Genomic DNA, 21034 nt, shown 5'->3' with positions numbered 1-21034 from the left:
TTTGACTAATAGTTAACGGTTTTTGATGAGCAGAAACATTTAAGTGTGATAAACATGCAAAAGAATAAGAAATCAGGAAGGGGGCAAATAGTTTTTCACAGCACTGTATAACAAGTATGTCCACCCCGACCTCTGCTCTGCCCAATATATAACAAGTATGTCCACCCCGACCTCTGCTCTGCCCTATATATAACAAGTATGTCCACCCCGACCTCTGCTCTGCCCAATATATAACAAGTATGTCCACCCCGACTTCTGCCCAATATAACATGTATGTCCACCCCGACCTCTGCTCTGCCCAATATATAATAATAATAATCTGGACATTTATATAGCGCTTTTCTCCTGTCGGACTCAAAGCGCTCTAAAACGTATATAACAAGTATGACCACCCCGCCCTCTGCTCTATCCAATATATAACAAGTATGCCCACCCCAACCTCTGCTCTGCCCAATATATAACAAGTATGTCCACCCCGACCTCTGCTCTGCCCAATATATAACAAGTATGTCCACCCCGACCTCTGCACTGCCCAATATATAACAAGTATGTCCACCCCGACCTCTGCTCTACCCAATATATAACAAGTATGTCCACCCCGACCTCTGCTCTGCCCAATATATAACAAGTATGTCCACCCCGACCTCTGCTCTGCCCAATATATAACAAGTATGTCCACCCCGACCTCTGCTCTGCCCAATATATAACAAGTATGACCACCCCGACCTCTGCTCTGCCCAATATATACCAAGTATGTCCACCCCGACCTCTGCTCTGCCCAATATATAACAAGTATGTCCACCCCGACCTCTGCTCTGCCCAATATATAACAAGTATGCCCACCCTGACCTCTGCTCTGCCCAATATATAACAAGTATGTCCCCACCCCGACCTCTGCTCTGCCCAATATATGACAAGTATGTCCACCCCGACCTCTGCTCTGCCCAATATATAACAAGTATGACCACCCCGACCTCTGCTCTGCCCAATATATACCAAGTATGTCCACCCCGACCTCTGCTCTGCCCAATATATAACAAGTATGTCCACCCTGACCTCTGCTCTGCCCGATATATAACAAGTATATCCACCCCGACCTCTGCTCTGCCCGATATATACCAAGTATGTCCACCCCGACCTCTGCTCTGCCCAATATATAACAAGTATGTCCACCCCGACCTCTGCTCTGCCCAATATATAATAAGTATGACCACCCCGACCTCTGCTCTGCCCAATATATACCAAGTATGTCCACCCCGACCTCTGCTCTGCCCAATATATAACAAGTATGTCCACCCCGACCTCTGCTTTGCCCAATATATAATAAGTATGCCCACCCCGACCTCTGCTCTGCCCAATATATAACAAGTATGCCCACCCCGACCTCTGCTCTGCCCAATATATAACAAGTATGTCCCCACCCCGACCTCTACTCTGCCCAATATATAACAAGTATGTCCACCCCGACCTCTGCTCTGCCTAATATATAACAAGTATGTCCACCCCGACCTCTGCTCTGCCCAATATATAACAAGTATGTCCACCCCAACCTCTGCTCTGCCCAATATATAACAAGTATGTCCACCCCGACCTCTGCTCTGCCCAATATATAACAAGTATGACCACCCGACCTCTGCTCTGCCCAATATATAACAAGTATGTCCACCCCTACCTCTGCACTGCCCCAATATATAACAAGTATGTCCACCCCGACCTCTGCTCTGCCCAATATATAACAAGTATGTCCACCCCGACCTCTGCTCTGCCCAATATATAACAAGTATGTCCACCCCGACCTCTGCTCTGCCCAATATATAACAAGTATGTCCACCCCGACCTCTGCTCTGCCCAATATATAACAAGTATGACCACCCCGACCTCTGCTCTGCCCGATATATAACAATTATGTCCACCCGACCTCTGCTCTGCCCGATATATAACAATTATGTCCACCCGACCTCTGCTCTGCCCAATATATAACAAGTATGTCCACCCCGACCTCTGCTCTGACCAATATATAACAAGTATGTCCACCCTGACCTCTGCTCTGCCCAATATATAACAAGTATGACCACCCTGACCTCTGCTCTGCCCAATATATAACAAGTATGTCCACCCCGACCTCTGCTCTGCCCTATATATAACATGTGAATTTGGCGCTGGTACACTTGGGCGCAGGATCCAGCTGTTATATGGCTGGTCCTGCTTCTGCACAAGTCCGGGGCGTTTTAATTACTATTCCCCCTCCAGGCCGCCATGGATAGTGGGGGAATGAAATAATTCGGCTTCCAGCGATTGCTGGAGGCCGAATTATTGTGTTTTTTAAGCAACTTCGGCTCCGTCTTTTGACGGAGCCGACCTTCCTCACTGAGCGCCGCTATAGACTGATTCCCATTACAGTCTATGGCGGCGCTGGCTGCGCCCAAAGTTAGCAGCGCTGAAAAGCACTGCTCCGAACAACAATCACACAATTACCTCTTACAGCCGTGCGTCTCAATCTCCTACAATTCCTCTTGCTGTTACATCACATCCTCTCTGTGGCTTTCTTACTTCCTTTCTGTGCGTTCCACCTGGGAGGTGAGAGTTCGCCATCTTGTGGTGAATAGGCTAACTGCAAGCTCTGTTTGTGGAACTGCATGCACTGACTCAGCCATCTGTAAATAGCTGTACGCTTATACTACCTGAGAGATTTCATACATACAGGGTGCATTTCTCTATGACCTCCTGTCCTGTGTAAGAGTCCAGGCACACTGCAATAGGAAGCTGTGAGATGTGACTGCCCCTGTACCCCACACCTCACCTCCGGAGGGGAAGCCTCTGGACCCTAAAGACTATTCCCCGTCCTGCACTGACCGGATCCAGTGCTGAGATCCGCAGGCCTCCTGCACAGTCAGTAGAATGTAGCTGATCAAGCTAAGGGTATTATATATTACCCAGTAACAAAGCTGGCCCTAGACTATGATGGGCATATGCCTGCGGTAGGGATTAGATTGTGAGCTCCTTTGAGGGGCTGTTAGTGACAAGACAATATAAATACTAAATAATATTAATAATTTAAAAAGAGGAGAATATGAACTTGTCTCCTCTCAAGTGTCAAGGAAAACAATTTAGAATAAGAGATAAAATAAAAACTCTCACAGGGGTTGAAGCAACAATAATAATATTGCACACCACGTGGCAATGTGGCCAGTCTGTACCAAACCTAGTAATGCTTGTTGTGCTGATAGCGTTACCATAGCAATGCACATAAACAGTGTACGCACTGCACGGCAGTAGTGTAGTACGCTACCCCCATACCACGTGTACATGGTTTACGCGCACTGCTATGGTAAAACTCTCGCGCTATCGGCACAAAGAGCATTATTATGTTAAGTACATGCTGGTTACATTGGTGTGCAGTGTGGAATGTTATCAGCCTTTTCTGCATCAGCTCTAGAGAATGCAATGCGTTTCTCAGGACTAGGTTCCAGCTTCATCAGGCAAATATCCTGTAAAGTATAGCGGAGAAACCGCCGCAGAGTCTCTCCGCGTATCAGCCGGCGGCCTCTGCCGCACAGTTACATGCTGCTGCGTTGCCTGATCCTTCTATTGCACATAGATTGAGGGTTACGCATGCGCGCGCCAGGCGACAGGACCTTTATGCGAATAGGAGGGGAGTCAGCTGATCTGCCTAATCAGCTGACTCCAACGGTATTTTGGATTGGCTAAGTGGTAGGGGCGGCGCTGCGGGGCATCCTGGTATATATAGTACTAGTCTGTCAGTTGCCCCGTGTCTGCTGTTGCAAATGCTAGCGTGTTAGCGCTCAGACCCTAGTCAGATCCCACAGTGTGCTAGAACCAGCTGGAGCTGGGGATCCACACTTAGCCAGATTCTGTTGATAGCTTAAAGTAGTAATTGCATTGTATTATCTGTGTATTAGACCTTAGACTAGATCCCAGGTGTTGAAATCAAGGACTTCACACCTAGACTATGATATTGCTATATTGTTATTGATTATCTGTTATGACCTTCTGCTTCCTTGACCACTCTCCTGTTCGCTGATTCTGTACCTCTGCCTATCTGATTACTGTTGCCGACTCTGCCTGAACTTAACATTGAATCAGTCTTTTGTCTTTGTACTTTATCTGTCCGTACGTTACCTACTCTGCTTGTCTGACCTTCCTGTCCTCACTAGTGGTACTTGTCATTGGTGAGGAATCTGTAGTAGCTGTCACCTACTCCTGAGGTGATCAGCCCTTGCAGCATTGTCTGTAACACTTGCTCCTCAAGTGTCCGCTAGCTGCAGTATAGTCTTAATCACCTGCTCCTCAGGTGATCATCCTTTGCAGCACAGTCAGTGGTCCCTGCTCCTTAGGTGTCCACTGACTGCAGTACAGTCTGAATCCCCTGCTCCTCAGGGGATCCTTGGCTGCAGTGTAGTCTTAATCACCTGCTCCTCAGGTGATCATCCTTTGCAGCACAGTCAGTGGTCCCTGCTCCTCAGGTGTCCACTGGCTGCAGTACAGTGTGAATCCCCTGCTCCTCATGGGATCCTTGGCTGCAGTATTGTCAATCTCCCGCTCCTCGGGAGATCTCTTCTTCTCATTACTGTTGCATCAAAACACAATCCCACATTGGTTGTCCTGTGTCTGGCTATACTTGCATTATTGGTGATTCTGCAGATCACCACATAATCAGGTATAGCATCTGTATGATTGGTGATACTGCAGATCACCAATAATCAGAATATCTGTGTTGCTGACACCAATCGTTACATATCCAGAGCAAAATCTCTAAAAATGCCATAAGAAAGCTCAGCATCTCAGTGACAAAGGGAGGGGGACACCAAGAGCCCAATAGTGTGATGTTGTATAGATGATAATTAATAATGAGTAGTATAATAATTTAATACTCACAAACCAGGGTTACCATTAGGCAACCACTGTGAAGGCAGGTGGGGAGATTAACCTGACCCCACTCAGGATTAAAAGTCGCTCTCTGTAGATGGGAAGAAGATGGGTACAACCCTCCACCAAGGGTGGACTTAGCAATATGTAGAAGCTTTCCAGAGGCGCCAATAGAATAAAAGTCAGGTGGGCCTATCCCATCCATGCAGACAAAGCAAACAAAGGAAGGACTGTGGCATCAACAGTCAAACAACAATTTATTTATACTCCACAGTAAAAATAGGCCAGTGACAGCTGTTTTGTAGGACATTTCAGTCTACCTGAGCAGAGGGAAGCTGGTTTATACAGAGGCTTCCCTTGTCCCTCTCCTCCGACAAGAGCCTTGTCAGCAGGTCACACATACGCAGTAGCAAAAAGGTGAAGTGAGGAGCACCTTAGCATAGGTGGGTGTGCCACGACCCCGTCCCAGTGTCTCTTGGGACCACAATGTCCAATCAATACAGATGGGTCGGCATCGGGAACATTGCAAAAGAACTCTGCCATCACGGTCCGCCCAGCAGATAAGGGTGGAGCCGTGGTGGTGATGGATACCACGATGTATGAGACCGAAGTGTTACGCCAATTGGCTGACACTGATGTGTATGAACTGATTGGTTATGATCCTGTACGTTTGATAAGATCTAAAATTGATGACATATTAAATTCTGCATTGCACTCTGGTGTGATAGATGAGGGCTTATTTAAGTATCTCAGGGTTGATTTTCCAAGTACTCCGTATTTGTATATACTACCCAAAATTCACAAGCGGTTGGAGAGGCCTCCGGGGAGGCCGATAGTGGCAGGGATAGGTTCTATTTTTGTCCCTGTAGCCAAATTCCTCGATGGCCTTCTCCAACCGTTGGTGCAGACTCTTCCCTCTTATCTACGGGATACGTCCATGTTCCTGGATAAACTGAATAAGCTTGATTTTGATGGAGATGTGTTCCTGGTCACCATGGATGTGGAGAGCCTCTACACCTCCATCCCTCATGATGGGGGTGTAGAGGCTGTTGATTGGTATCTCATGATGGATGCCGACCTTACATTAGAACAGCGTAGGTTTGCAATCAAATTGTTGGAAATTGTGTTGAGGTTTAACTATTTTTCTTTTGCAGGTGCCTTCTATATGCAAAAACGTGGCACTGCTATGGGTTCGAATGTGGCCCCCTCCTACGCAAATTTGTATATGGGGCTCTACGAAGAAGCCTTTGTATATACTAATTCACTTTTTCACCAGCACGCATTGTGCTGGCTTCGCTTTATAGATGACATATTTTGCGTATGGAGGGGGCCACTGAGCAGCCTGCAGGACTTTGTGTCACAGCTACATAACTCCTGCCCATTTGTGCGTCTCACAATCCATGCTGACAGGACCAGTGTCCCATTTTTGGATGTTTTGGTCTCTCTTGGTGACTCTGGGGTGACGACCGATCTCTATGTGAAAAGCACGGATCGTAATTCAGTGCTCCATTTTCGTAGCTTTCACCCCATGGGCACCAAGGAGAGCAATCCACACAGCCAACTTTCACGCGTTTTCAGAATTGTCAGTGATGGATCTACTCGTGAGGCACGTGGACAAGAGATGGTTAATAAGTTCAAGGCACGAGGTTACCCTGACCGATGTTTCAGACCTAGGATAAAACGGAGTGCGGGGGGTATGGGTGTTAGATTGCCTTTTGTCTCCACCTACAATGTTTGCAGTGATGCTATTACACATAGCATCCGCAAACATTGGCACATTTTGAGAGATGGGTTGCCTGCCATACCGGAGTTCAGGTACCCACCCCTCATGTCCTTTAAACGCGCTCCCACCGTTCGTGATAAAATTACGGCGGGTGCCCCAGCGCATACGAATGAAGGTCGACGAGGAATGTACCCGTGCCTTTGTTGCCATATGTGCAACAATGTCATCAGAGGCAAAACGTTTTCACACCCCTCCCTTTGTGCTCCTATGCAGATTAATGGGCTTTACAATTGTGATTCAACGTATGTGGTGTATATGCTTAAGTGTCCATGCGGTCTTTCATATATTGGTAAGACGACTCAGCGTCTGAAGGACCGCATATCATCACATAAATCTAATATACGGAATCCTCAGTGTAATTTAACGGTGGCGGAACATTTTCATAGTTTTCGACATGCTGTGTCTCAGCTTAGAGTCACTGTAATTGATGGGGTACCGGTCAGCTATAGGGGTGGGAGTCGCGATAAGGAACTACTACGTAAGGAGGCATATTGGATAAGGAGACTGGGTACCATGGGTCTAGGTGGCCTCAACAAGGAATATGATCTCAGATTTAGCTTGTGAGGGAGGGATGTCTTACTGTTGTGGTCGCCTATCATCTTTATTTACATGTTGTTTTATATCTCTACAGGGGCTCTTTAATTGTTTTTACCAGGACATCAGAGGACTTGCTGGGGAGGTGTAAGTGTTGGTTTTAATTTAGTATGTTTAAAACTCCGGATGTATATGTAATAATTTCAGCTTTTGCTGCTTTATTATGCACGCTCCCTGTCTGTGTTTAAAGGGGCGGTGCGGTGTTGTCATGACACCGCACACCTCTTCCTACACCTTGAGGTGGCCCGTGATCGTGCTCAGTGTGGACGCACGTTTGATGATCGTGACGTCACACTGGGCGGCGCTGGTGCTCTCTTACTATTGGCCGGCGGCTATTAGCCGCTCTGATTGGCCTACGTCATTGAGACAGCGCGCAGTGAGGTTTCCACTCGGCGTTTTGGCTACATAGTACGTGGTGAGTGTGCTCTTATACATAGATATGTTTAAAGTTCCCCATCAGGTCCGCCGATGTCACCACCCACTATGTGGGTGTGTATATAAGGTGGTGGTGTTTGTTACACTATTGAGCAGTTTGATAAAGGGCTTTTCAGCCCGAAACAGCGTCTGTTACTGCTGTTATCAATAAAAGAGCTTTATTTATCTTTGGTGGTGCCGACCCATCTGTATTGATTGGACACATACGCAGTAGCACCGCCACGGTCGGTCTCTGGCAGGAAAAGCCGAGCCTGATTGGGTCCATGCTGCTGAGCAGGCGTGAGCTGTCTGCACTTGTGCAGTAGCATGGACCCGATCAGACCCGGCTATTTCTGCTACCAGGGGGCAGGGCCGGCCTTAGGTTTCACAGCGCCCTGAGCGAAACCTGATTTTTGTGCCCCCCCCTTCATCCGCATGCATACACAGACCCATATGCAATTCACCTTTATTCCTGAGATCTCTACTAGGACAGGGGTTCCCAACCTTTTTGACGTCATGACACATCACGCCAAATGCTCAGATCTCTGTGACACATCACATATGTATATTAGAAAAAATACTATTAATAACCACGAATGGATGGAAAGAGTGCATTATCCTCCATATACTTAACAATGAAGGCTAGAACCTTTCAGGATTATTAATAAAAACAATCAATGGGACAGTTATCTGCACCCCCCCCCCCATCCCCTCCATTTAGAATGATAGCACAGCACCAAAAATTTGCACCACGCGTTCTACCCGCAGTGCGCCCCCCCCCCCCCCAAAAAAAATGCCTTCAGACTCAGTATAGGTAGGTAGCCAGGTATAGGTGCCCCAGTATAGGATCTCATGTGTAGGTGTCCTCAATATAGGTTGCCAAGCATAGGTGCCCCCAGTATAGGAAGTCAGTTGAAGGTCTCCATCGCCCCCATAGGTAGCCAGGCGTAGGTGCCTCCAGTATAGGAAATCAGGTGTAGGTGCCCTCAGTATAGGTAACCAGCTATAGGCGCCCCCTTGGAAGTTGGCGCCCTGAGCGACTGCTCCGGTCGCTTATATCAAAGGCCGGCAATGCCAGGGGGCTACCATGGTCGGACTTGTACCCTTCACTGCCCAAGGCCCACCACCCCCTCCAGGTCTCCTACCTGCTATATAGTGGTCCCCAAAATTCCTACAAAAGTTTCCGGTAGCGTGTGATTTGCCTGTCCAGCTAGTGCTCTCCTCCATTAGTCCATGCCTTCCCATCTTCATCCTCGCTGGCAGCATCTTCTCAGTGACCCGGCAGCATGTATAATGTGATAACATGCACCAGATCACAGAGGAGAAGTGGGGCATGGGGGGAACAAAGTCAGCATTATTATCACTTACTAGAGGGGGTGTCAGTGGAGGTGGGGGGGCAGGTTAATTGGCTAATTTTGCCTGGGGCCCTGTAGTGAAGGGGGGTCTCAGGGAAGTTTTGATGAGTTTTTCTTACCTCCCGGCTGTCAGCAGCAGCTGCTCTCACACCAGGGCCTGCATTGCTGGGTCCCCTGTCATGTGTGACATCACTGGAGGGGGCTTTATTACTGGTATTAGGAGATCTTGCTCTGCGCCTGCACCCTGGGGTATCTTGTCCTGTCCATCAGCCCCAGCGAGACCTCCCCTTGCTTTGTCCTCCTGGCTGGTCCTGCAATGTCCTGCCCCTCTCCTCTGCTCATTGGTTGGAGGCTGTGGAGGAGGGTGCAGATGGCTGCCTCAGTCACAGTGCACACATGGATTGCCGGACACATAGGAGCCGCCGGTCAGGCCAGGGAAAGGGACAGGACAGCAGGCCAGGTTAGGTAAGAGAGAAGGTCATGCAGCGCACAGCCCATCCCTTCCTCTGTGGCCACTGACAGCAGCAGCACATAGTGTCAGTGTGCAGAGCAAAGCAGGCGGCCGGGGCTGTGGAATAGGAGAGATCTGATCCTGAGTCCTGCCAGCTGCTGCCCCTCAGCTTTTAGGCCTCGGACTTCCCACAATTCACAATTACAATCAGTTATAGTATTGAAAAATAACAGAGCCTCAGTTCCTGTAAGACCTGCTACCTGAGCTGTGGGGTGTATACAAACTCTCACCCAATCACTTCCAAGCCTGTGGTCTTATGTCAGCTGACACGCCCCCTACTGGCCAGCCTGCTTCATGCCTCAGTTCCTGTAAGACCTGCTACCTGAGCTGTGGTGTGTATACAAACTCTCACCCAATCACTTCCAAGTCTGTGGTCTTATGGCAGCTGTGACACGCCCCCTACTGGCCAGCCTACTTCATGCCTCAGTTCCTGTAAGACCTGCTACCTGAGCTGTGGGGTGCATACAAACTCTCACCCAATCACTTCCAAGCCTGTGCTCTTATGGCAGCTGTGTCACGCCCCCTACTGGCCAGCCTGCTTCAAGCCTCCCAATCTAGTCGGGCACACAGACCATCCAATCCCATGGATACAATCGATGTGTCGGAGTGCTGGAATTGGGCTTACAGACAGACCAGGAGAGGATGTGTACACACATACAATTGCTACATGCAACTAAATAGTAAAAACCTGCCACCACCTCCTCTATTCCGGAAAGAGGGACTCACTAATCTGAGGTGGGGAAGACAGGGATAATGCAACCCAATATTTTTAAATAATACAGATCTCTGGGTAACGGTCTCTTCAGAAGCAGCTTCATCCTGTGATACTCACAACAGGTCATAGCCAAAAAATGACTGCCATTTATTATAAAGTGTAAATAGATTATTACAGACAAATGTTCTGTGTAACAAAATGCACAATGTAGCAAACAGCATAAACATAAAAGAGGAGAGCAATGAGGAGAAGGAATACATAAAGTATGAAGATGTCAGTCCTCTGTGGAAGTACAAGTGGAGGTCCATGCCTTTATTAGCCCAGCCTGAAGAGTCCTCTGCTGGCTCCAGATGTTCCTGGCTTGTTGGAAAATCGAGGCCTGATGCCGCTAGGCAGGATTCTCTTCTGAGGAATCTGCTTTGAGAGGCGGGTTTACAAGTCCCGCCCCCTGCGTTAGGCTGAACCTCCTCATGCATATCGGAGGGAAAATGTCATGTTTTGTGCATTGCTCATCACACATGCACAATAGTAGCAGATTCCTGCCCCACTAAACATATACATCATTATCAGATCACACTTGGCTTTCCTAGCCTCTACCCTTATGCTGGGGATATACGGTGCGATCTGGCAGCTCGATTAGCCGGCGGATTGACTCCCGCCGCGTCCCCGCTCGTCCCTGCCCCGTCCAGTGTTGCCAACCTTTCACGTTATTTTTTACTGACAAATACCTAAAAATTTACTGACAAAAGATTTTTTTTTACTGACAAAATCCCCTGTGGCGCGCTACGGCAGAGATGTCCCCAGAACAGGTAGCCAGGGGTGGAGATGTCCCCAGAACAGGTATCCAGGGGTGGAGATGTCCCCAGAATAGGTGGCCAGGGGTATAGATGTCCCCATAACAGGTAGCCAGGGGCAGAGATGTCCCCAGAACAGGTAGCCAGGGGTAGAGATGTCCCCAGAACAGGTAGCCAGGGGTAGAGATGTCCCCAGAACAGGTAGCCAGGTCTATAGATGTCCCCAGAACAGGTAGCCAGTGGCAGAGATGTCCCCAGAACAGGTAGCCAGGGGCAGAGATGTCTCCAGAAGAGGTAGCCAGGGGCAGAGATGTCCCCAGAACAGGTAGCCAGGGGTAGAGATGTCCCCAGAACAGGTAGCCAGGTCTATAGATGTCCCCATAACAGGTAGCCAGTGGCAGAGATGTCCCAAGAACAGGTAGCCAGGGGCAGAGATGTCCCCAGAACAGGTAGCCAGGGGCAGAGATGTCTCCAGAAGAGGTAGCCAGGGGCAGAGATGTCCCCAGAACAGGTAGGCGGGGGCAGAGATGTCCCCAGAACAGGTAGCCAGGGGTAGAGATGTCCCCAGAACAGGTAGCCAGGGGTAGAGATGTCCCCAGAACAGGTAGCCAGGGGCAGAGATGTCCCCAGAACAGGTAGGCAGGGGTAGAGATGTCCCCAGAAGAGGTAGCCAGGGGTAGAGATGTCCCCAGAACAGGTAGCCAGTGGCAGAGATGTCCCCAGAACAGGTAGCCAGGGGTAGAGATGTCCCCAGAACAGGTAGCCAGGGGCAGAGATGTCCCCAGAACAGGTAGCCAGGGGCAGAGATGTCCCCAGAACAGGTAGCCAGGGGTAGAGATGTCCCCAGAACAGGTAGCCAGTGGCAGAGATGTCCCCAGAACAGGTAGCCAGGGGCAGAGATGTCTCCAGAAGAGGTAGCCAGGGGCAGAGATGTCCCCAGAACAGGTAGGCGGGGGCAGAGATGTCCCCAGAACAGGTAGCCAGGGGTAGAGATGTCCCCAGAAGAGGTAGCCAGTGGCAGAGATGTCCCCAGAACAGGTAGCCAGGGGCAGAGATGTCCCCAGAACAGGTAGCCAGGGGTAGAGATGTCCCCAGAAGAGGTAGCCAGTGGCAGAGATGTCCCCAGAACAGGTAGGCAGGGGTAGAGATGTCCCCAGAACAGGTAGCCAGTGGCAGAGATGTCCCCAGAACAGGTAGCCAGGGGCAGATATGTCCCCAGAACAGGTAGGCAGGGGTAGAGATGTCCCCAGAAGAGGTAGCCAGGGGTAGAGATGTCCCCAGAACAGGTAGCCAGGTGCCCCCCCCCCCCCCCAGCAGGAGGGGAGCAGTGCAGAGAAGAGGGAGTGACCATGGGCACAGCAGCGGGGAAGAGGGGACCTCTCCACCCTTCCCTCACCTTAGGGCTCCCCCTCCCTCGCTCTCCCCTCCAGAACTAAGTCTTGTGCAGCAGCTGGTAGCGGGCGGAACTTACCTCCATCTCGTTGCAGGCGTGGGATGATCTCTGCATTTGCTGCTAGTCTTGTCCAGACCAGAGCAGCGGCACCAGAACTTCCGGCGCTTGAAACGAGCCGGAGGTAAGTTCCGCCCGCTGCCAGCCGCCACACAAGACTTAGTTCTGAATGGGAGAGCGAAAGAGGGGGAGCCCTAAGGTGAGGGAAGGGGGGGGGCACTGCTGTGATAGATCTGTATTTCTTGCCTGAATATCCATAAGCCATTTCCAGCCCAGCGGCTTTATGCCTCATCATGTCAGGGATGTGTGGAGGTTCTGATAACAGACAGGGCAAGTCACAAGAGCTGCTGATCACTGTTTTTGGTGGCACAACACCTCTGCTGTGACTGTGGCTCTTATAATGTATAAGCTACACAGCTATTGCACCACATTTAACTTCAGATCCCTCTCATACGGCCCTCTTACTGCCAGAATTCCTTTCCCTGCACAAGTGATGATTAGCATAGAGCACAGTGATGTAATAAAGTCTGCACAGGCTGTGTGTGGTCCCTTAATGGAATGCCTTACAGTGACCATATAGGTAGACCAGAGCAGACATCAATGCTTCCTGCACTCCTCTGGACCCTGGAGCAGCAGAAACAGTTAACTTTTTTTTTTTTCACAAGCCAGCGTCTCCTCAGCGCTCCTCTTGTGATGATCACAGATCTCCGTCTCCATGCTTGCTGGCTCCTGGAGTCCTCAGGCTGCTCGCTGCCCTCCCCAGCCAGCACCACTGCCAGAGAAGACTGAGTGAGGCTCTGACTCTCAGTCATCAGTCACTTTCTAATCCGCGCCACGATGCACACATTTCCGGGCTAGATGGCTTACTGAGAGAGGCGGGGGTGGAGCTGGCCGGGGAAAAGAGGGGAGGGGATGTGTGAGGCACAAATGCCTGCTACTGGCTGCCACAGTGAGCCGAGGGGCAGAATTACCTCTCTGCAACAATCCACCCCCGGCAAGTGAATAAATCAGCTTCATTTTTACGGACACAGCAAAACTACTTACGGAAATCACGGGCACCAAAATGTAATTGTTTATTTACGGAAAATCCGTAAATTTACTGACGGTTGGCAACACTGGCCCCGTCCCCACTCGTCCGCCCGAATCGATTCCCGCTCGTCCCCGCCGGCGCCGCTTATCTTCTGCTCGAGTTACCGCTATTGTCCGCCCGCGGGTATCGAGCGCGGTATCGATACCCGCAGTGATCGGACACGTTGGATATTATCAATCGAGCCATCAGCGGCTCAAATGATAAGGGGAGAAACGCACTGTGTATCCCCAGCATCACAAAGAGATGAAATAATGTGGTTTCTGGCTGTGATATGTACACAATAATGATATGCACAGGTCCGGCGTGCTGCCAGCAATTCAGTGATATATTTTCAGGTGATCAGAAGCATGACGCCTCTTCAAATCCAGCAAATATAAAATGTTCCTTTATGTGTTACAAGTCCAGCCCAGGCCCCATATGGGTGTGCCATGGGGTCTGTAGGAAACTCTTCTCTTAGGCCAGTGATAGGCAAACATGTCTCTCCAGCTGGTAAGGAATTACAGTCATGACTGTGGCTGTAAGACTCCTGCAATGCATTGTGGGACTTGTAGTTCATTAACAGCTGGAGAGACAAGTTTGCCTATCACTGTCTTAGGCCTGCCCCATGCTGAGATTATGCTTCTCTGTCACTGATATGGCAGACATAAAGCCTAATGAAGCTCTTCACACCTATTTGTTAGGGAAGCCTTTTCCTTTGAAATAGGAAACCCCAAAGTGTTCCTACATGGTCCAATCTCGTTTTGGATTGCAATCACGATGGCTTGTGGTTTCTGCCATGACAGCAGCCAATAACTATTGCACAAATAGTCATGCAGTTTTCTCCCCAGGCTTTTTAAGCTGGGTGCTCCACCCGGCTAGTTTTGATGAGCACCCGGCTGTCATCACCTCCCCTCCTCCTTTGCTATAAGCAGAGCTGTGCACAGAAGCATTGGCCCTGCATTCTCTCATATTGCCCCACCTGACAATGTTTTCATGTCACCCGGCGGGAAAAAAAATTCTGGGGAGAACACTGGTCATGGTTGCCATTTTGGTTTTAATGTCTCACACATATGATGTCACATCTCACACATATGATGTCATATCTCACACACGCCCAGTGTATACCAACCAAACAAATATACATGTCACTTCAACCAGCTTTATTTACAGCAGACAGTAAAACACATATAGAGACGGCAGGGATCACACTGGAGAACATGCTGCTCCATGTCACACACATTGTTACAGTGCGGCAGGGATCACACTGGAGAACACGCTGCTCCATTTCACACACATTGTTACAGCGTGGCAGGGATCACACTGGAGAACACGCTGCTCCATTTCACACACATTGTTACAGCGCGGCAGGGATCACACTGGAGAACACGCTGCTCCATTTCACACACATTGTTACAGTGCGGCAGGAATCACACTGGAGAACACGCTGCTCCATTTCACACACATTGTTACAGTGCGGCAGGGATCCCACTGGAGAATATGCTGCTCCATTTCACACACATTGTTACAGTGCGGCAGGGATCACACTGGAGAACACGCTGCTCCATTTCACACACATTGTTACAGCGTGGCAGGGATCACACTGGAGAACACGCTGCTCCATTTCACACACATTGTTACAGCGCGGCAGGGATCACACTGGAGAACACGCTGCTCCATTTCACACACATTGTTACAGTGCGGCAGGAATCACACTGGAGAACACGCTGCTCCATTTCACACACATTGTTACAGCGCGGCAGGGATCACACTGAAGAACACGCTGCTCCATGTCACACACATTGTTACAGTGCGGCAGGGATCACACTGGAGAACATGCTGCTCCATATCACACACAGTGTTACAGCGTTGCAGGGATCACACTGGAGAACATGCCGCTCCATTTCACACACATTGTTACAGTGCGGCAGGGATCACACTGGAGAACACGCTGCTCCATTTCACACACATTGTTACAGTGCGGCAGGAATCACACTGGAAAACATGCCGCTCCATTTCACACACATTGTTACAGCGCGGCAGGGATCACACTGAAGAACACGCTGCTCCATGTCACACACATTGTTACAGTGCGGCAGGAATCACACTGGAGAACATGCCGCTCCATTTCACACACATTGTTACAGCGCGGCAGGGATCACACTGAAGAACACGCTGCTCCATATCACACACAGTGTTACAGCGTTGCAGGGATCACACTGAAGAACATGCCGCTCCATTTCACACACATTGTTACAGTGCGGCAGGGATCACACTGGAGAACACGCTGCTCCATTTCACACACATTGTTACAGTGCGGCAGGAATCACACTGGAGAACATGCCGCTCCATTTCACACACATTGTTACAGCGCGGCAGGGATCACACTGAAGAACACGCTGCTCCGTGTCACACACATTGTTACAGTGCGGCAGGGATCACACTGAAGAACACGCTGCTCCATGTCACACACATTGTTACAGTGCGGCAGGGATCACACTGGAGAACACGCTGCTCCATGTCACACACATTGTTACAGTGCAGCAGGGATCACACTGGAGTCACCACAGTTTTCTACAGATTTTTTGCATGCAGTCAGCTGACATCACATTGGAGTCTGCGGAATATCCATATAGTTCTCTGCACACGTCAGCCAGCTGACAGCAGCAATAGGAATTGCATGCGGTGTGAGAAAAAAGCAACAGAAGTGTGAGGTTTTTCAAATGTGGAGGGAAAATACCATTGTACCCACATGGCCCCAAATGTCCATAGAAAAGCATTACATGCGTTCCATGCATTCTGCATACCATTCCACATTGCAGCAAAACACACGTGTGTCCCCAAGTGTGATCCCAGCCTAGCCGTCGGCTTTGTTGCTTTATATCTCACTAGCTGATTGCCCGGCGTTGCCCGGGTATGTATTTGGTTGGTGTTGGCTCCGCCCACTTTTCTAACCCTAACACACAATTACTCAATGACCTAGTTTGTGAGCTTTGCATTGTTTGGCATCAATGATGTGCACTGAAATGAAACAAATCTGATTGGCTATGGCTCCACCCTTTTTTCTGAATTTGAACCCCAGTCACCCAATGACCAACTGTACCAGTTTTAAGCTTGTGTCCTTAACAGTGCAAGAATGGCAGCAATTGAATATTCCCCTTGAAAAGCAATACATGAATTTGGATTGGCTTTTGTAGGCCGCACCCTCTTTTATGAATAATAATCCCAGTTTACATTTTCACAGTGAAATTTGTATTTGTCTCCGCCCACTGATGACTCAGCATTGCCTGCGTATGTATTTGGCTGGTGTTGGCTATGCCCACTTTTTGTAACAGTAACAGACAATTACTTAATTACTCAGTGACCAAATTTGTGAGCTTTGCAGTCTTTGGCATTAATAATTTGCATTGAAATGAAACAAATCTGATGGGCTGTTTGTGTCTCCACCCCTTTTCTGAATTTGAACCCCAGTCACCCAATAAATAACTGTACCCAGCCACTTCATGACCGACTGTAGCTGGTTTGAGGCTTCTGCCATTATTAGTGTAAGAGTGGCAGCGGTTTCAATATTTCCCTTAAAAACCAATAGGTGAATTTTGATTGGTTGTTGTAGGTTCCACCCACTAAATATTAATCCAAGTCATCCAGTGACCAACTGTGTCACGTTTGAGAACCCTGCCAATAACAGAATGGCTGAAATCAATCTAACAAATCTGATTGGCTGTTTGTGGCTCCGCTCCCCTTAGTGAATTTGGACCCCAGTCACCTATCAGGTAAGAGGCCTCTGCCATTAACAGTGTAAGAATGGTAGCAATGTAAATATTCCCCTTGGAAATCAATAGGTTACATTTGATTGGCTGTTGGCGCCACCCACATTTCTGAATATTAATCCCAGTCACCCAGTGGCCCACTGTGTCAAGTTTGGGAACACTGCCATTAACAGTGTAAGAATTTTTCTTGGGGGGGGGGGGGGCAGAATTGATTGCCCGATGTGAAAAAAGGCTACTAACGGCCCTGATTGCACCAATGTCTCTACCGCTATGCTAGCAAGACTTTACATTTTGTAAGCCTGCATGTTTGCACTTTTGTGTGTAATGATTCTGATTGTAATATATTAATTTATGTCCCCAACCCATTTATAGGGCAAGAAATCCCACTTATTAAACCTGACAGGGCACACCTGTGAAGTGAAAACCATTTCAGGTGACTACCTCTTGAAGCTCATCAAGAGAATGCCAAGAGAGTGCAAAGCAGTAATCAAAGCAAAAGGTGGCTACTTTGCAGAACCTAGACTATGACCTATTTTCAGTTGTGTCACACGTTTTGGTTATGTACTATACTTCCACATGTGGTCATTCATAGTTTGGATGCCTTCAGTGTGAATCTACAATGTTCATAGTCATGAAAAAAAAAAAAAATCTTATATGTATATATATATATATATAAATATCATATTCCTCCCCCTCTACATATATGTAGCTGACTTCCTATCTATACACTGCTCAGGGGGGATGAGTGAAGTAACTGAGTGAAGCAGCCAGTAGTTGGGTGATTGCTAGAAGCCGACCAGCCAGCAGCAGCAGCGAGGTGAAGGTTGTCAGTGTCAGTCACCCCCCGCCAGGCAGCAGCACACACTGGACAAGCAGAGAGGGGACCGCAGTAATAGCAGTAGTAGTTGTCACTGGCTGTCTGTCCGTCCCTCCATCAGGTAGAGAGCAGAAAGAAGTGTCAATGTGTGAACTGCTCCCCGGGCAGCGATCTCCGGCTCCTCTGTCTTCACCAACAACTTCCAGTGACGTTTCCCCAGGGATAGGGGCGGGACGAGCTGTCCTTCCTGTGTCTGTGCCCCATTCACCAGCCTGGCTGTCTCCCTGAGAGGGAGGGGGCGGGGTCCCCACGGATAGGGGCGGGACGAGCTGTCCTTCCTGTGTCTGTGCCCGACTCACCAGCCTGGCTGTCTCCCTGAGAGCGAGGGGGCGGGCTCCCCGGGGATAGGGGCGGGATGAGCCGTCCTTCCTGTGTCTGTGCCCCACTCACCAGCCTGGCTGTCTCCCTGAGAGGGAGGGGGCGGGGTCCCCGGGGATAGGGGTGGGATGAACCGTCCTTCCTGTATCTGTGCCCCATTCAATGGCCTACCTGTCTCCCTGAGAGGGAGGGGGCGGGGTCTCCGGGGATAGGGACGGGACGAGCCGTCCTTCCTGTGTCTGTGCCCCACTCACCAGCCTGGCTCTCTCCCTGAGAGTGAGGGGGCGGGGTCCCTAGGGATAGGGGCGGGACGATGTGCCCCATTTAACGGCCTGGCTGTCTCCCTGAGAGGGAGGAGGCGGGGTCCCCGGGGATAGGGGTGGGACGAGCCGTCCTTCCTGTGTCTGTGCCCCATTCACCGGCCTGGCTGTCTCCCTAAGAGGGAGGAGGCGGGGTCTCAGGGGATAGGGGCGGGATGAGCCGTCCTTCCTGTGTCTGTGCCCCACTCACCAGCCTGGCTGTCTCCCTGAGAGGGAGGGGGCGGGGTCCCAGGGGATAGGGGTGGGACGAATCGTCCTTCCTGTGTCTGTGCCCCATTCACCGGCCTGGCTGTCTCCCTGAGAGGGAGGAGGCGGGGTCCCCGGGGATAGGGGTGGGACGAGCCGTTCTTCCTGTGTCTGTGCCCAATTCACCAGCCTGGCTGTCTCTCTGAGAGCGAGGGGGCGTAGTCCCCGGGGATAGGGGCGGGACGAGCCGTCCTTCCTGTGTCTGTGCCCCATTCACCGGCCTGGCTGTCGCTCTGAGAGGGAGGGGGCGGGTTCCCCGGGGATAAGGGTGGGGCGAACCGTCCTTCCTGTGTCTGTGCCCCATTCAATGGCCTAGCTGTCTCCCTGAGAGGGAGGAGGCGGGGTCTCCGGGGATAGGGACGGGACGAGCCGTCCTTCCTGTGTCTGTGCCCCACTCACCAGCCTGGCTGTCTCCCTGAGAGGGAGGGGGCGGGGTCCCTAGGGATAGGGGCGGGACGATGTGCCCCATTCACCGGCCTGGCTGTCTCCCTGAGAGGGAGGAGGCGGGGTCCCCGGGGATAGGGGTGGGACGAGCCGTCCTTCCTGTGTCTGTGCCCCATTCACCGGCCTGGCTGTCTCCCTAAGAGGGAGGAGGCGGGGTCCCAGGGGATAGGGGCGGGATGAGCCGTCCTTCCTGTGTCTGTCCCCCACTCACCAGCCTGGCTGTCTCCCTGAGAGGGAGAGGGCGGGGTCCCCGGGGATAGGGGTGGGACGAGCCGTCCTTCCTGTGTCTGTGCCCCATTCACCGGCCTGGCTGTCTCCCTGAGAGGGAGGAGGCGGGGTCCCCGGGGATAGGGGTGGGACGAGCCGTCCTTCCTGTGTCTGTGCCCCATTCACCGGCCTGGCAGTCTCCCTAAGAGGGAGGAGGCGGAGTCCCAGGGGATAGGGGTGGGACGAGCCGTCCTTCCTGTGTCTGTGCCCTATTCACCAGCCTGGCAGTCTCCCTGAGAGGGAGGGGGCGGGGTCCTGGGGGATAGGGGCGGGACGAGCAGTCCTTCCTGTGTCTGTGCCCTATTCACCAGCCTGCCAGTCTCCCTGAGAGGGAGGGGGCGGAGTCCTTGGGGATAGGGGCGGGACGAGCCGTCCTTCCTGTGTCTGTGCCCTATTCACCAGCCTGGCAGTCTCCCTGAGAGGGAGGGGGCGGGGTCCCCGGGGATAGGGGTGGGATGAGCCGTCCTTCCTGTGTCTGTGCCCCATTCACCAGCCTGGCAGTCTCCCTGAGAGGGAGGGGGCAGGGTGCGACTCATTAACCTCTCATTGGCCTCCTCTCCAGCAGGGAATATATTTGTTACATACACAACTGAGGAGGAGAGAGCCGGGAGCAGAGCAGGTACCAGCGGCAGCGAAAACCGACACAAAACTGCAACTTTGATGATATGAAGATCGTCCTACCCCTGATCACGATTTTCAGTTAAAAACTGAATATCATTCAGCCTTAGATTGCAACACCCACAAATAAAATATTGCCAAAAGCTAGAGCCCCAAATTTACATGTAACACTCTTTCTTTTTTATATTAACCTTTACATGTCCCCCATTTTTCCTTTTTACCTGGTTTCTACTTCCTGTAATATAAGCGTCACTTCCTGTAATATAAGCGTCACTTCCTGTAATATAAGCGGCACTTCCTGGTTCCTTTGGCTTTCTGTCAAAATATCCATTAAACGCTGAGTAAACTCTCAACAAACGCACAATATATGGTAGCAGAGCATATAACCAGCCAACGCCACAACCTGGAAAATGCCTGACGTACGCTAGGGACCAACGCCTACAAACGCCTGCAACTGCTGGAGGAACTGAAGGAGTCTGATATAGAGAAAGAGCAGCAACAATCTAATGCACTGAGCAGCATGAGAGTCTTCGGGATTCAGTGTAAGAATGCTGCCATGTGCGATTTGCAAAACGTAAAACAAACACTGGAAAAGAACACTTATG

At 50.5% G+C, this 21034-nt stretch overlaps 1 pseudogene; it reads right to left on the bottom strand.

The window, feature by feature from the left end:
• Positions 1-21034, bottom strand: part of LOC137537274 (zinc finger protein 721-like) — a 79779-nt pseudogene that overhangs the window by 57020 nt on the left and 1725 nt on the right.

The sequence above is a fragment of the Hyperolius riggenbachi genome, chromosome 10, assembly GCF_040937935.1.
Source record: "Hyperolius riggenbachi isolate aHypRig1 chromosome 10, aHypRig1.pri, whole genome shotgun sequence".
NCBI lineage: Eukaryota > Metazoa > Chordata > Amphibia > Anura > Hyperoliidae > Hyperolius > Hyperolius riggenbachi.
Note: the sequence above shows the minus strand (reverse complement) of the source record. Positions and strands in the feature narration are given on the sequence as shown.